Below are 16,199 nucleotides of genomic sequence, written 5' to 3' on the forward strand. Positions count from 1 at the left end.
ATGAGAGTGAACTGAATATCTGGGGAACAAAAGAAGAAAATCTGGTAGTTATTAATACTGCACACAGATACCCTGCCTTGCCACACAGCAGGATTGGAATTCCAGCTGGTTAAGACTAATCATTTGTAGAGATGTGATCAATTCCCATCTATGTGTACCTGGTTCCAGAATTAAAAAAAGAAATGCTCCTATGTAATAATAATTTCTCTAATAAAGCCTGCTTTTATGAGTCATCTCTTTTCTCTCCTTTAAATGGTGAAATCTTCAGGGTTCATCTGATGCTACCAGCTCTCTGAGTGACCTTTTCTAATTTTATGGCCTCAGCCATCAACTGCACTTTGGATGAATATTAAATTCCAATCTAGATTTCTCTACTGAATTTTGAGCTCAAATATCCAATACCTAAGAGGCATTGAAAAGCTATTATTGCTACAAGTTGAATTGATTATTTCTATCACCGAAAATATGGTGTCTTCTTAAATTTACCCTCTCACTGATATGCACTGAAGGTCAAAAACCATAGAATTCTCCTAGATTCTTTTCTCTATATCTCATTACTCATCAAATTATGCCAATTCTATTAATTAAGTATCTCTAGTTAATGTGTAAAGTATGAGCCCCACTCTTATTCCACTTGAATTGTTTAGGTTAATATCACTTTTTTAATTTTCATTTTGACTAAATGCATTAAAGTGTTTTCTTAAGGGAAAGCCATACCTGCTTTAAATTGAACTGAAGTGAGTTGTTTATTCTGCTTCTGCTGTTACTTACTTCACCAGTATCAGACCCAAAGAACTCAGAATATTATTTGAGAGAGAAAAGGAACATCAGTGATTATGATAAAATATAATAACTTTTAAAGAAAGATTATTTGAGAGAGAGAGCGAGCACTACCAAGAGGGGCAAAGGGAGAGGAGAGAGAATCTCAAGCAGATTCCATGCTGAGCTCGATCTCACAACCCTGATATCATGATCTGAGCCAAAACTAAGAATCCAATGCCTAACAGGCTGTGCCACCCCAGGTGCCCCTAAAATACAGTAATTCTGTAACAGAGATTTGCAGCAAGTAATATTAAGGAAAGATATTTGGAATCTACCTCACTTGGGGAGATCAGGAAACCCTTTTAAGAGTATTATACTACTTTCATTCATTGTACAGGTATTTATGATGTGACCCCTCTATGACAGGTCATCTTTTTTCTTTGTCAGGGAACTCTACTGTAGACTGGAATATAACTATGGACAGGACCAGACAGCAACCCTCTTGAATTCAGGGAAGAAAAAGGTGGGAAATAATAGTGTTGGGTACAATGTTGGGAAAAAAAAAAATTCTCTAGAAGTGTAGCAAGACTGAATTGCAAAGTACTTATTGGAAACTGTGGAACATGAATCTGGAAATGTCATGTTAAACTAGATTATAAGAGAACTTGTATACCTTGTGATACTTTTGGAAACTTTTCCTTATAACTACAGAAACAGAAAGATAACCACCTTCCAAAGTAGGTGTTGCCTGAGTTGTGACTGAACCTTCCCTGTGTTCCAACCCTCATGAGCAAACAAGTGTCTTTAGTTCAGTTTAAGATAGCAGTGGCTTTCCCTTAAGATAATATTTTAATGCATTTAGTCAAAATGAAAATTTAAAAATGAAATTAACCCAAAAACTCAACTAGAATAAGATGGGACTCAGTCTTTACACAGATCAAGTTGCACCTTAGTCAAGAGTTCTAGGAACATAGAAGTAAGTAGAAAATGAAAATCAGGAGAATGGAGCAATGAAACATAACACTGTTTTACTGTTAGATTTTTTTATGGATAAATAATCCTTTCACAATTTTTTTTACATTTTTCAATTTTTCCAAATGCACATGTATTCTTTTATAATCAGGAGTAATAAAGATACTAATAAATGTGTTAGCGACCCTCACATGGACTTTCTGGGGAAACAAGATGAAAAATAAATCGTTTATTTATACTCGACATATCTTAGGAAACAAGTAGTCACACTAGAGAAAAAATACATGTGCTCATGGCCTTCAACCCTCTCTACTGAGTAATGAATTACTAACTGTAATAGTGCCACTGGTGGTTCAAATAGTCAAATGTCATGGGTTATTTGTCATGTTCTGCTATTTTTTGTTAAATTGTTAGACTTCTAAAAACCAATGGGCAGAGAAAGCTGCAAATAAAAAGCCAAGAAAATGTGAATATTGAATCCACATGATCTTTTAAAAATTGAGAATCTAAAAAAAATTTCTGTTCAAGTCACTCTTTATTAGTAAAAGATTAGCAAAACGATATTAGTAAAAGTAAAATAAATAAATAAATAAATAAATACCTATAACTATTTGTTAAATCTAGTGAGTTTATACATAAACTGTAAGTAAATAATTGACATTATTTGCCAATCATTTTCTTTGACCAGACACTGATAAGGAAAATTATAAAAGTTTAAATGTATAGACATTTTAAGTTATTCGCATTGATTGTTTGCTATAACAAAGCCAAGCTAGTTGGCTGATTATTTGATATTTCAGGTTTAACTGTATCCCATACAAAAACCTGCACTCAGATGATTTTAGCAGCTTTAATTATAATTGCAACAAAATGTACTTCGGTAGGTGAATGCACCAATAAATTGTGGCACATTCAGACAATGGAATATTATTCAGTGCTCAAGATAAATGAGCTATCAAGCCATGACAAGACATGGTGGAAACTTAAATGCATATTACTAGGTGAAAAAAGCCAATCTGAAAATAGTTACATACTGTATAATTTCAACTATATGACATGCTGGAAAAGGAAAAACTATGAGGACAGTGAGAAGATAAGGGTCTCCAGGAGTTGGGGAGTCGGAGCACAGATGATTTTTAGGGTGAAATACTCCCCATGACAATATCATGATGAATACATGTCATTATATATTTGTCAAAACCCATAGAAAGTGCAACACTGAAAGTGAGCTGTAATTTATACTATGGAACTTTGGGTGATGATGATGTGTCAGTGTAGGTTCATCAGTTGCAGCAAATGTATCCAGTCTGGGGGGGGTGTTGGTAGTGGAGAGGCTATGGACGAGTGGAGACAGGGAATATACGGGATATCTTTGCACCTTCCCCTCAATTTTGCTGTGAGCCTAAAATTGCCCTTAAAAATTAAGTTTTAATTGAGAAAACTTTAACTGCATTGAGTGCAAGTCATTTTTCTGAAATATTTTAATACATTCTCATGTTAATAGTACAAATAAATGTTCAATAACATCTCAAGGTTTTAAATATATTTTAAATTATTATTTTTTATTTCATTTTGAGGATGAAGAAAATTTGTGTCACATCTTATTGAAAATTATTTAATATCCTAGACCTGAAAAAAAAGGACAAAAGAAAGAAAAATAAAATATGAGGTCTATTTTGATCATACATACTTTAATGAGTATGAGACAATAGTTAGCTTTAAGCCATAGATCTCCTTGGAAGGACTGCCTAGGTCCTGAGCATCTGGGAGAACAAAGGAAAATTTAGCAGAGTTACAGATTTCAAAATCAGCATTATGTTTAAGAATTATCCTTTTTGACATGAGGCTGAGGAAACTAGGTAGAGAAAGTCTCCAAGGAACAGCCCTTATTCAGCATGTGACAAGCAGGGAGAAAATGTTTTATATATGTACCTTTGTATTTGTACACACTATGTAGTACAGATCTAATTCTACCTGATGCACCCCATGATGAAAAAGCAAGCAAACAAAACACACACACACACACACACACACACACACACACACACACACACACACACAACCGCTCACATACAAGCACATAAAAATAAGAGGAAAAGAGCCAAAGGATAACATATCATGAAATCCTTCATATGATTGTTCTTTATATTCTTTGTCTTCACTTACACCCTGGTGTCTTTTCAATTTTCCAGATAATGAAATAAGGCTTTTAAATTCTTCTTTTGTAAAGTATAAATGTTCTGTTTCTATTGCTTCCTTTTGCCTCTGTCTCAAGAGACAACCAGAGAGATGGAAATATGAGTTTTTCATCTTTGACTCTTCCTTCCAAATAAAATGTTCACCAAAAAAAGTAAGGTGAAAAATTCTCCTTATCCAAAGTAGCATTAAATAATGATATCCCATTAACGTACTGCAAAATAATATGTTGAATTTTATTGTACATATTTATCTGATACATTTGCACATTTATCTTTATATGTGATATGTATTTTTAAAATGTTATTAGGGTTGGTGATAGTTACTCATATATAGAAGATTGATCACAAAAGGAATTATGAAACCAATATTCCTATGAGCACACACACAGAAAAACAACTGTTGGTTTTCTTGGAACTTCAACTATGAGCACGGAGGCTCATTCTTCTTTTTTTTTTTTTATAAGATTTTATTTATTTATTTTGGAGAGAGTGACAGAGATAGTGACAGAGAACACGAGCAGGGAGGAGAGGGAGGAGGAGGAGAGGCAGAATCAGGCTCCCCGGTGAGCAGGGAGCCAGATTCAGGGCTCCATCCCAGGACGTTGAGATCATGACCTGAGCCTAAGGTAGACGCTTAACCAACTGAGCCACCCAGGTTCCCCGAGGCTGTCATTCTTTATGACCCTGTCATCTTGCCTCTATCTTACTGATTGAAAAGGGAACAGTTAGAATTTGCCTAATTCATTGGCATCCATGGCATCCTACTTGCTAAAGGTGAAAAAATGCAGTAAATTCAATATTTTCTTTCTGATTTCTTTTTTACTTTTTGTTTTTTATTTTGTTGACCAGTTGACTTGGTGATTTAATCAAATAAAAATGAAGCTCCCTGCTTATATAGCTATGATTTTAACCAATAAAATTCGATAACTGGTAAAAAAGTGCCAACAAATGTTTTTGGCTGATTTTCACTAAGCTGGTGATATGTGTTGCCATGTCACTGTAACCCCGATTTCATTGCTTCTTGCTCTTCACCTACTGCAGGACCTAACCTTCTGTGACATCCTGCAGACTGGGATTTAACAAGAGATTTAAATTTGCTTATAAGAAAGTACATTTACTTGTTACCTGTTCACGGAATGCTCTCTCTGATGAATACAAGTGCATCCTCATGGTTTCAGTTTTGTTTGGTGATTATAGTGAGGAGAGGGGAACCCTTTCTTACCTTACTTGTCTGCCGAAGATTATTAAAGCTATGCTGCTTTCCTCGACACCATTTCAGAATTCCAATAGCAACTGTTTTCTCAGATCTTACTGATGGACCCAACAGTGGGCTCAGAAACAAATCTGAGTGCTACTTTAAATTACTCTTTTTGATGAGTCTCTTTTTGTTTTTCTGCTTGCTTTCTTACCTTACCTCTTTCTCTTAGGAAGGCTTTTCTTTTAGTTAGAGAAACACCGAAGTACTTCTTGTTAACTTATTCCATAAATTCTCAAGACATGAATAGATACTTTGGACTTGCTTTAGTGGACACAGCTGGGATTCTCTACTCCATATAGCTGAGGTGTGAGGTTTCTTCTTCTTCTTCTTCTTTTTTTAAGATTTTATTTATTTATTTGACGGAGAGAGACACAGCGAGAGAGGGAACACAAGCAGGGGGAGTGGGAGAGGGAGAAGCAGGCTTCCCACTGAGCAAGGGGCCCAATGCTGGGCTTGATCCCAGGACCCTGGGATCATGACCTAAGCCAAAGGCAGACACTTAATGACTGAGCCACCCAGGCACCCCTGAGATTTCTTAAATAAAGATGATAATCATTTTTTCAAATATATGGCAATTTATCCCTCTTAACATAGGTACTCTTTCCTTTGGGAAATGTAGTCTCCCTCCTGAGTATAACCAGAACTGACCAGCTTTGTCTTATTATTTTCTACCTGTATTTTGTCTTTATTTAGATTCTCTCACTTATATTTAACTTATTTTATCTGATAGCATTGTATATAATTTAAAGCATTATAAATATAATCCTAGCATATAAAGAAAAGAATGACTAGACATATATCCTTAATTAATTTAGATAAGTCACATTATAGCTCAGTTTACAAAGAGATGATATGTTGTTGATAACAAGTAGACATATAATTAAAATATTATTGCTTGGGACATAAATTTCAATATATAAAAATTTCTCATCATATGATTAAGTTTTACTAGCAGTATGTCAGTAGATGTTTAATAACTGGATTTTAAGGGGAAAAAAGCCCTGATTTATGACATTTGCCAATTTCCATGGTGTAAATACTTCCACAGTGACTCATTTCAAGCTACCAATATGATGTCACTGACCATGCAGTGGAGACAAAATGTACAAAATCAGCTCTCTCACTAGCTGGTACAAGCCAGTGTGACCCTGATGCAAAACACAATTGTTTGTTTTTATAAACCTTACAATAAGTATTTGTAAAGTTTCTGTTTCCAGGCTAATGTAATTTTAATTTCAAAGTACAATTCAGTATATTTATGTGCTACTCTTATATAATAGCCTTAAAATGTCAATCACTAGGCACCCGCAGCTATAGATAATAACAATCCTATATTCTGGACATCAAAGATAAATATTTCTATAAGTATAATCAGCAAAACTAATGGTGAAAAAATTCTGTGAGAACCATAACGCATATCATGATGGAAACATATGGGCAGGGCAATTCCTTAGAAATCCAAATGTTTTCCTTAACACGTTTAAGAATGGCCTAGATAAAAAATTACATTACTCAGGAAAGAATTTAATACTGAACTCAGTTCATTTTACAAGAGAAAATATGTGCTCTATGTTTGCTAAAAACTTCATTGTTTATGAAATTCTGGCTTTGACTTTTACAAAATATACATATTTCAATTTTATGATTCAAGGGCAATCTTTCAAATATTTCTGTCAGAATATCTATAATATATGAGATAAAACAATAAACTAGAAACTTTTGTTTCACACCCCTCTCACACTTGTTTCTCTCAAAGTGTCTACTGTATGGTAAGATATACTTGTGTAGGACTTAAGGAATCAAAGAAAGACACCCTCAAAATGATGCTGATTCGTGTGGCTCCATGACAGAAGCATAGTCTCTCAGGTTTAGAAAAGGTTGTAAATTTAATTTATTACACCTTTTCATTTCACATTTAAATAAACTCGACAAAACATCCTTAGGTTAAAATATCTTTGTTGACTGGTAACTTTCTCTTTGGACAGTTCTGAATGTCATAAATGTCTCACAAACAATAACTAAAATAGGCCTCCATATATTGTCTTCTTTTGTTCTTAGGTTTATCCAATAGAGTGACATAAAACAATGTTCTTGCTCTAAATACTTCAAATACTTGTGACAACAGCTTAATGTTTCGTCTTCCCTCACCCATCCCAACCTCTTTCTTCAGCCATTGGTCACAAAAGATAATTTTGTATTCTTTTACTATCCTGATTACTTCTCTCTGAGTGCTTTTCAATTTTTCATATTATTTTTAATAATTTGTTTCCAGAACTGAAAATAATTTTCCAGATGTGATCTTGCCACTGGAGATTTGAAAAGGGCTTATATATATTTACTATGACAATTTCTAGCAATTCTACTTCAGGAAACTAGGGGCACCTGGGTGGCTCAGTCAGTTAAGCATCTGCCTTCATCTCAGGTCACGATCCCGGGGTCCTGGGATCGAGCCCACATCGCGCTCCCTGCTCAGCGGGAAGTCTGCTTCTCCCTCTCCCACTCCCCCTGCTTGTGTTCCCTCTCTTGCTGTCTCTCTCTGTTAAATAAATAAATAAAATCTTTAAAAAAACAAATAAAAAAGGAAACTAATAGTCTACAAAGTTTATTTGAAGGCCTCCTCACACAAATACACAAACACACACACGCACCCTACGTAGAAATGTGTATTTGTGATTTTTATGTCTAGGTTAGCATGCACACCACACCCTTTTCTCTTGCAGTTGGGAGTTTCTAACAATAAAAATGACCATAGAATCAAGCCAAAGAGATAGTGGAAACTAGGTACAGAAAAAGAAAATAATAATAAAGAACAAGAATAGAGTGTTCTTTCCCCTAGATTGCTGTTTTTTTCAGTAATATTTTCTCAAATCTGAATCTTCTGAGATCCTTCCCAAAGGAGGCCAAACACATTTTAAGTGATTACCACTATACCCGTAATTTCCTTCATGCAAGAAAGTAAACAAATCGATGACTTCACTTCCTCTATGCTAGCTGGAAATTCTTTCATTTGCTGCTTATTTAGGTATATGAAATATTTTGGAATATCTGTCTATAGTTTAGGAGAGATTATAAAACAGACCTACACAAAGTACTGGTCATTGGCGTTACAGAATATAAATATTGTATTTCAAAAGCTCAGAATAATGTTACCACCCTCTTTTCCCCTTTTCCTTTCCTGCCCATGGCTCTGATCCTGAGAGGTCAGCTACATGATCTGTGTTCAAAGGGGCAAGGTCCTGCTTCTCTCTTTCCTGCATTTCTCCTACGGGATTCCTTACTATTACACCCTTGCTCTAAATATTTCTCTATTCTATTTTCTATTTAGCCATGGATATCTAGCTTCTGCATACCCAGCTTCAACACGATTTAAGTCAGACAGAATACTATAATATTTCTCTAATATGTGGGTGTGTGCATTAGGAAAAGGGGCTGTTCCCTTAATAATGTTATGTGGGAAATAATTCAGGAACCTTTGATGATGACAACTGGAAATAACCCACATTCTTTTTTCTATGTGAGGTTTTTTGTTTAATATATGGACAATATTAAGTGTGAGTTTTCCATGAGTGAACTTAATAATACATGGGTGAAACCAAAATCGCAAGATTTGCTAATTATTGCTATAAGATCTTAAATTTCCAATACAAATTCCAGTGGTTTTGATTACATTACAAACAGGATTTCCTGATTGAAAAGTGATCCAATGTCATTGACCCATTACTTGTAACTGAAAGAAAGAGGTCATGGATTAAAACTTTATCTTCCACACATCCTGGAAATGTTCATTTGCTCTTCCTGCTTGTTCTCAACCAAAATTCCATCAAAATATTCCTACGCAATTTATACAATAATTTTTTAAATCACACAAGGGGTGACAGCAGTATTATTCAATATATTGATGCCACTCTATGTAAAGATGAAAATAAAGATGGAAAAATCAAAGTTTATTTTGATCTGTGTTTCTGGCACAATTATTTTTTTTTAGGTTTTACAATTTTTAATTCTAGAATTTTTCTTCATATTCCATTATTCTATTGCAGTTCTGGTCAGCCAATTCTCTGCACTGATCCTGGATAGATATACTTTGAAAACTGAGAGATTTGAAGAGAGGTCAAAGCCTAGAATTTCAAAAAGATGTCAGAGAAATGACACACTGCTAAGTAGTATTGAATCTCATGCTTGCATTTCTCCCAGCCCTTTATACTGTTTTTTTATTCCTTGACTTTCGATGCAGTCTCCTTTCTTTCTTCTCTATTTCTCTCTTACCGGCTATCAGGCCATATTAATTCCAAGTGTATGTTTCAATCTGTTTCTTTCCCACATTTCCGGTGTTGACATTTCTCACTGGGATCCACGTTAAGATTCCTACTGCCTGAGCTTCTGCCACAGGACCCTTCTCTCCTCTATACACACACGAGTCATCTGTTCTGATTTAAGAGGACCTAAAAGGGAATACTTGGGAATTGCTACAAAAAGGAGCAGGAAAATATCCTGCATATTGTTGTGATATTGTTGTATCACAACAATATACACACAATATACATTTTGCTTATGTTTTGACTTTGTTCATGTTTTAACATCTTTACAAAACCATTAGGACCGATTAAAAGCAAGAGGGAAGAAGTGAAACCATTAAGATGAATCCTATGTGACAGAAATCTTCAACTTTGAATTATTTTATAGGCAAAAATTCAACAACAATCATCGAAAGAATATCTAGAATGTCAGTTGAGTGTTTTACTGTACATTGATGTTTGGGGACTTTATACCATTTAATAGATATGAACCCCAAACAGCCTTTGGCTAGAAAAGAAATTAAGTGTGAAAAATTGTATTTGTAAACTGAAAAAAAAATATATTCTTTCTTCTTTATTTGCAGGGAAACCCTGGTAAAAATGTGTACTAGAGATTACCTTCTGCTTTATATTTTTTCTAACATGATCTTTTAGCCTCAGTTGTATAATGTGGTAATTTTTACAAAGGTAATTCAACTGTTAGAATGTGCAATCTGGGGGCTTGTTTGTTTTTCTTTCAGTGGTTTAAATAACCCTATGTAGGCAATAGACGTAAATAGATGTAAAAAAATGGTAAATTACCTTTACCATCTCCTTACTAGTTTGAAACCTAAAAAAAAAAAAAAAAAAGTAATTTTAAGCCATAATGGTAAAATGTGGTAAAGAAACCAAAGCAAAAAGCCAGATGAGTTCTAACATGTCCCAAAAACATAATATTCTTCAAGCCAATGAAACTCAAGCAGACCATAATAACCTGTTGGGGTTAGAAAAGTTCATGCCAAAAACGGATGATTTCCCTAGAGCCAATCAAAATGATGGAAACCTTGGTGCAAAATCACAGCTGAGCAGGTTTAGTCCTCTCTTCACTAGCTACAGATGGCATGTAATTTAGGAATGCCCATTTGGTGAAATTTACCAGTTCCTCTAGAGATCACACATATGGGTTTGCATTTAAAAAGCAATTGCACCACAAATAGCTTTTTAAACAACAGATGTAAGTATTGACAGTAAAAGGATGTCCAAAAAGCAAAGTATGTCCACATAAGAAACAAGAGAGCTTATGTTATACTTTACAGCACTTTAAACTTTAGTTTAGAAAAACTGTAAGTGGCCTTTTAACTTAAAAAAAAGACAGAAAATAATTATGAAATCAATGCATATAATGTTTGTCAACCCATGAATTAGATATGAGATTCTGTCTTCACACTATGTTACTTTCTGGTGCTTTACTTTCTTTCTACCTTCATATATTACAACCCACTCTTAAATCCCCAAAGAATACACAAGTTCCTTCAGAGGAGTTTGAAATCTGTGAGTCAGTCTGAGCTCTCCGCTCTTCAAACACTATTTTATTGTTGCTGTTGTTTGTTTTATTGGAAGTTCACAATGAATCACTGAGAACACCATCATCATTTAAAAATTGAATGGACGTGTGTAAGCATACAGAAAGAAGGATATTTGCATTGTAGATGTGTGCACTAGTTAGGAAAAGATGTTAGTTATAAGTTGTAAGGTTTCCAATTGCCTGTCCTTTATTGCTTCCTTTAAAGAAAGAAATTAATCGTGTGAAATTGCCTTGCTGGTAAAGTGATAGCAGATTGCAATGGCAGCATTGACCTAATCTAGCGGTAAAACAGGCGGTCACATCCTCAATGAACACTCATAGAAATATTTGATTTCCGGAGTGTGCAGGACCAAAACTTCCCTGGAGAAGCACTCACATAATTTCTATTCTTGTATTCCAAGGTGATTCTGTTGTGGATTTCTCCTGTACAGTACAAGGTCTCTTTGTTTTTACTGAAGGATAAGCCTTTGTGCCTCACAGTACAATCCCATATGGAAGAAAGCTATAATTAAAAGGTTAGGTTTGGACATCAGGCTTTTGACACTGATTGTTTCTTGATTGAATAAAATATGATGTTACCTTTTCTCTCATTCTGTGATGCAATGATGCACTGGAATACTAATAGCTATGCAAAGGATGACATTAACAGGAAGATTTCATTTTTCTGGCTGCTTATGACTGGCATCAGGTGAAAAATTGTGGGAAATTGGATTGGTTTGTTTGGAGGTACAAAGATGGGCAATTGATACTATCCCAGGAAGCAAAGGAAAATGAAATTGATTGTACAAAGGGATAAACAGATTCAGAGTAGTACTCAAATATTTATGACACCCTCAATGGGTGCAGTGAGAATGCAGAAGTGGAATGCCCATAAAGTACATATTCAAATAAGAGAACAGTCGTCATGATCATATTTTCCTCCACACTCAGCTCCATATTTGTACTGGACATTTACAAAGTAACTACAGCATTGTCCAGGCTGTATTACATTTGCATATTCAGTTAATTCAAGTGTTTTCTTATTTCACAGAACAGAGGATATTAGAAGTATAAATGCTTGTATCTATTACACATATAACCACAAAGGCACTTGATGACTGTATTCCCACAGTGTGCTGCTACTGTGTAGTTAGATAAAGGGCTCTGATTTTAGAAATTAACTATTTGAAAAAACAGAGGAGCTATATGAAGCTTTCACTTTAAATGGAAAATTATCAGTTGTTTCATTAGATATGAAATAATTTATGTGCAAATTCTTGCATATCAGAATGTACATTAGAGTCAGTTTTGAAGGAAGAAAGACAAACTGATAATTCCAGGTATTCAAAAGATTCCAAAGGTAAAACACAGAAACCAATTGCATGAATAAGCGGGGAGGAAGAATGGTGGTAGGAGTAGTTATAATCTAGTTGTTCTATTGTGCGGCATAGGATGCAAGGGGCAGTATTTGAGGTGTTGGAAGATCGGATTTTCTACTTCTGATTACTCTGGGCTCTATCCATTGCTCAGAGGCAGGCTGTCAAAGCAGGCCACAAAATGAATGTATACATTTTTGGACTCTAGTCTTCAAAAGTGACACTTCAGAGGTAGAAAAAGACTAGGAAATAGGCAGAACAAATATCTGCTACCAATCCTCTACTGCCCCCCCCCCCACCACAGACACATAAGACACCTATATGCCATTTGAAAATCACTTCAAATAGAAGGAGAATCGGAGGGGAAAGTAAAATAACATCGGTAGGTGCTGAGAAGACATCATGTGCCCACCCACCCATGGAGAAGTGCAACCATGGCACAGGGGAGTAGCGTTTACAAGAAGGCGGGCATAAGACGGCTCATGGAATCTCTCTGCTCCTCGATGGGGAACAAGGAGAGCTCTCTCTTTCTTCTGTCTGAATGTGGCCTGAATGAGCAGACTATGTCCTTTTAGCCGATAAAAGGAAATCATGAGGTGTTCAGACATCTACCCCCCCATGTCACATAAATATCCCAGAATCTAGACCACTTCCTAGGGACCGCTGAGAAGGTGTGGAGCTGTCATTGATCAAGTTTATCCTGAAACAAGTAGGGGAAATCTCAAGCAATTGAAATTATCCCCAATTAGTGACATTAATTTTTTTCATAACCAGATAAAATGGCAAATTATAAAAATTTACTTCAGTTGGAGGAAAAAAAAGATTTTTGCACATCTAAGTGCATGAATGGAGAATTTATATTTACTATGTAAATTAATCAGTAAATGAGGATTTTGGAAAATAGCTGTGATTCCTAATTAAGATTTTTTTCTGGAGATAAAATTTGTGTACCTCAGACAATTAGTGAGACAACCCACGGTGGTATATAAGTGGGTACTCAAGTATGTGATACAGCCCAGCGGTACTGTGGACATCTGGAGGAGAGAACGTTAGTGAAGATTGGGGAGATCACAAATGTCTTCCTGGAAGTTCTGAAAAGATGGATGTAAACTGATAGAGCATTTGAGCGTGGAAGAGGGACAGAAAAAAATAAAAATAAAAACAAAACATCCAGAGAAACTAAACTGTAATCACCATGAGGAAAAGGACCTTGCCTTCTAGTAAACGCTGTGTTGTCAGTACTCATCTGACATGAGGTAGACACTCAATAAATACTGAATTATTGATTGATGATAAATATCATTATAAATTGCAAATACAATGGGATTGGCCCATTGGTTTCCCAATGTTTGCACCATGGACATTTTGGACAAGGTAATTATTTGTTGTGTGCCACTGTCCTGTGTATTGTAGCATATCTTGGGCCTCGAGCCACTAGATGCAAGTAGCAACTCCTTTCCTCACATCATGACAATCCAAAATGTCCTTGCCAAATGTCCCGTGGGAGGCAAAATTGTCCCCCATTGAGAACTACTAGATTGGCCAGACTACGCCCTGACAAGGAAATGAGGAATTGAGGTATGGCAGGCAGTGTAATGGAATATATTTTAATAGATACAGGTTTATATGTTTTATTTGACTGAGTCACTGCTTTATTTTCTTAATGTGGCACAATTTCCAGAGTTCATTGTCTCTCTGAACATTGTATTAAGTGCTTTATAGTAATTATTTAAGCCCTGAAATAGATATCACTTTTTTATTTTGCAGAGAATGAATTACCAGAAGTCACAGTTAAGATTCAAACCCAAATCTATCTGACTCGAAAGCCATATTCAACATTATGCCAAACTATTCTTCCATTGTACTATATGCTTATGGTGTTGTCGGATTCTTATATAATATATTTATACACATGGTTATGCATATCTATAGAGAGGACACACACATTCATCTATGCATACATAAACACACTTTCTCACCATGTCTTATGACATAGAATACATTGATTACTTTGAAGATGAGATTATCTAGAATGAGATGTGTATTTCAATTATTACCTGAGCCATATTAATCTTGCTTTATTCAATTTGAGTACAGTGTTGACTAACACTTCAATTAGTTCCAGTTTGCTTGATTTCACACCCCATAAAAGTTAATGCTCGCCGCGTCTACACAGGCAAACTGGAGATGAAGTGATTATTGCAAAATCATAAGTAGTAAGCACAAATTCTGTTATTGAAGAAAGGTAGCCTGATAATCCTGAACTATTCAGATTTGCTTTTTACATTCAAGACATAATATTTAAAGGCAGAGAAATGTTAATTGACCCTTTACAAACTTTATTATGTGTTATACTTATCTCAGCAAAAAAAGAGGATAAAGTGAAGCGTATTTCCAACCATACTTTACAACTGATCTTAAAATACCACCATAACTCTAAATCTCAACTTCAAATGCAAAATACGGTGGTTGTAAGGAATAAAACTTTTTGGAAGTTTCCCTGAACTGTAAAATCCTGTTTTTTCAAAATCCACGTTAAGCAAGATGGCTACAGCCTCCTCTGCTTCCTTTCAAGACTGCCATCAAGGTCCTCAGGACTCCAAGGTCAGACAAATTCAGTCTTCTGATGAGGAGTGATCATAATCCCCTTTTCTGTGTACATGACATTATGGTCCATCACATTAGAAAGTAACAAAATGGCACTGGGCATTGCAGTTCTCCAACTTGAGCTCAGAGGGCTCAGTTACGCTGCCCTTGGGGTCTTCTCCTTAATTGTCCAGTTTTGTCCCTTCAAGCAGAGAACCTGATCAGAATCTGTTCCAGACCCCAAACCCAAACCTGCCATCTTATTTACCATTTCTCCTTTTATTGGCCTCTTAGTCAAAACTGGTTATTATAAAGTGAATCCTATACTGCTTCTCCTTCCATAAAGGTAGTAAAACAGAGTGGTTCAGAGTGTGGCCTCAGTAACACTGGTTAGATTCAAATTGGGGTTTCACCCTTACTATTCATATAGCCTTGAGCAAGTTATAGAATCTCTAAACTTCCGTTTTACTCATTGATACAGTTAAGGTAATAATAATACATATCTACATAGGAACATTGTAAGGAATAAATAGCTGAAAATGATAAAGGACTTATAACAGTGCCCAATACATAGTAAACCTTTACTTAGCATTTGCTGTTTTATAGCATAATATTAGAGAAATAGAAGGTTTAGGAAAGAGATGGATGGACAGCCGGAGGTTTAGGAAAACAAAACATTTCTTATTATATCATTAGGCTTTAAACATATACACCATCATGTCTGTTCTTTCTATTCCAACAAATACGTTTGTGCAAAACCATTTTATAAAACTTTAAATGCTATAAAAGTGTATTCAAAAATACCAGTTATTTTCAAGACCCTGGAAAGCATTAACACTTTCTGTTAATGTTCATTTTTAAGTCACCACTTTAGTGGCATAAATAGACCTCTTTCATATTGTTCCATGTTCCTTCAAAATATTTATTTTTTTAGGGAAAGTGAATAATATAGGTATTTTGTTAAATAATACCCTGTTTTTATTTACCAGGTTGTTGTCTTACTCAATGCACTGTTTTTCTAAAATCCATTTATGATGCAGAAATTACAGCCCTTTTTGTCTTTGAATGAAAGTTCCCAAGGTTACTGGTTACTCTAAAGGAAAAGAAGAAACATTTTTTTTTTTTTATTGATGAAATAAAAATGAGAGAAGCTTTCATAGTGCATGGGAGGTCAGGCACTAAGCTGGTAACTCCAAGTCATAGCTTACT

Source organism: Zalophus californianus, chromosome 3 (genome assembly GCF_009762305.2).
Source record: "Zalophus californianus isolate mZalCal1 chromosome 3, mZalCal1.pri.v2, whole genome shotgun sequence".
NCBI lineage: Eukaryota > Metazoa > Chordata > Mammalia > Carnivora > Otariidae > Zalophus > Zalophus californianus.